Raw genomic sequence first — 2,500 nt, 5'->3', positions numbered from 1 at the left:
ACATACAAATAGCAGAGTGGTTTAATGTGTGTAATACAGTGATACGACATTTCCTTAGAATAATCATCACATTCATGTTCATTTTTTCTTAGACAAAGGAAAAGGTCATTGGTTCCTTAATTCACGTCAACAAAGTGAGTCTCCTTCCTGTTCCCGCGAAGATCATCTGCAAGGAAGGTGCAACTGATTGAAAATAATTCGATAAAAAGTGGTAACTTTAGGAAGAAAATTGCTAACAGAGTATGATAGCTTTTCAAAGATTCTGATTTACTGCTTACATCAGCATACAAACGAGCTCATTAGTTAAGAATATTCCTCATTAAAAAGGTATAGATCCTAAGGATGTTGCATCTCCTGTGTTAATGCTTTTGTTGGCTCTTCTTGTGAAATTTCACTATTCTGTCGGGAAGTTAATAAGGAGAGCAAGCAACTGGTGCATAGTCACCTACATGGGGATCGTTTTTTGATGATAAGGATGAGGATGGAGAGGATGATGGTGATGAGGATAGAAATGATGATGGTGATGATGATGATGATGATGATAATGATAATGATAATGATAATGATAATGATGATGATAATGATAATGATAATGATAATGATGATGATGATGATGATAATGATGATGATGATGATGATGATGATGATGATGATGATAATGATAATGATAATGATAATGATGATGATAATGATAATGATAATGATAATGATAATGATAATGATAATGATGATGATAATGATAATGATAATGATAATGATGATGATGATGATGATGATGATAATGATGATGATGATGATGATGATGATGATGATGATGATGATGATGATGATAATGATAATGATAATGATAATGATGATGATGATGGTGATATTGATGATGATAATAAGAATATAATAATTCACTTGCCCTATTTCCTTGCCCTATCGGCTGGAGGATGCCATCGTAATCTTCGGTTTTTCCGCACAAGGCTGAAGCATCACTCACCATTTGCGCCTCGCCCTCTCGCCTGGTCAGCGCTTTCATACGCCGTGGCCAACCCCACACGAGCCACCAGAGACCCAGTCCCATCTTCATTCCCTGTCTAGTTGGGCTGCGCAAGCTAAAAGTCAGCGGTCCAACAATAAGTGAAGAATGACAGGATACCTATAAGGTTTCGGAGACATATTATTTATAGATTTGATAATTTTCATACCAAATAATACGCATTTAAAACCAAGTCTCTTTACTTGGATGGCGGTGAAGTCCCCAAGAAAGGTTGTTGTTTTTTAGGCGTGGGACTTATTACCATCTGCAGGGTGCGCTCTCTTTTACAAAGTCCCAAAGCAGTACTTTGTAAAATCCAAGTGTTAGTGAGCTTAGAAGGCCCAAGGGAAATAGAGGAACACTGCTTGATGATCCATACCTCAAGTGTTACCATCAGTCTTTACAACTAATTTCTTACTTAGTTTTCTTTCCTCCCAGCTTGAGGATCCGTACCTCCTACGAGAAAGTTCTTTGCAGTGTCACCCTAAATACCTGGCATTAGCTCCCAATTTTAACACTAATAATATCCATGTGGGTTGGATATTAACACCATAACATAATTTAGGGACTCGAGTGTTCTCAAGCTGACAACTCAGTAACAGTACTTATGAAGTTGGAATGCTAACTTAGGAAAAATACTTTTTTTTTTGTTTATAAGTATATCTGGTGTTGGTTTCATGTGCATTACCCCTAGTGTTATAAATTGGTAATATATACATCTTTGTCTATTTCCGTGACTGAAAATACCTGTGCGACTCACTAGTGAGTGCAACTTGGTCTTCAAACAAACATAAAAAAATAAATTACTCATATTTACCACCTTTAAAATTCTGGTTCTGTCCAAGGTTGAATGCTTTAGACCTAAGACTGGATTCTGGTCTACTAAACAGTACAATGCTAGTTACTCTGATATCTCGCAACATTTGAAAGGTTGTAAAGAGGCTAGATTAATCTAAATATATTAAGCTGATATCAAATAACAAACTTAACTATTGTTATACCTGCGCAGACGCTCAGCCTATTATATCTCCCTCTTCACATTTACACAGTTACATATCCAACATTCAGTATACATACCCTTCTCTTCTACAACATGCACACCCACATACACAACACATACGGTTCCCCAACCTATTAATCAGGTGGCAGCGTGGAGTAGGCCTGGAACCTTACATCTGTTCACTGCAGAGAATCTTTCCCTGAATAAAAACCTACATTCGCAGACACAGTAAAGTCTACTGGCTCTACGCCGTAACAATAATAATGATAATAATAATAATAATGATAATTATAATAATGATAATGGAAGAGAAAATAGTAAATATGATGATATGATGATGATGATGATGATGATGATGATGACTGTAGTAATAGTAATTAGACTGTTACACAGTAATATTAAGAAAGTATATTTGATATTGATAATAACAATGTCAATACTTAAAGAAGAAAATAGTGACGGATTAAAGCAAGAAG

The sequence above is a fragment of the Penaeus chinensis genome, chromosome 12 (genome assembly GCF_019202785.1).
Source record: "Penaeus chinensis breed Huanghai No. 1 chromosome 12, ASM1920278v2, whole genome shotgun sequence".
Classification (NCBI taxonomy): domain Eukaryota; kingdom Metazoa; phylum Arthropoda; class Malacostraca; order Decapoda; family Penaeidae; genus Penaeus; species Penaeus chinensis.
The sequence above is the reverse complement of the archived record's forward strand: the minus strand, read 5'-3'. Positions refer to the sequence as shown.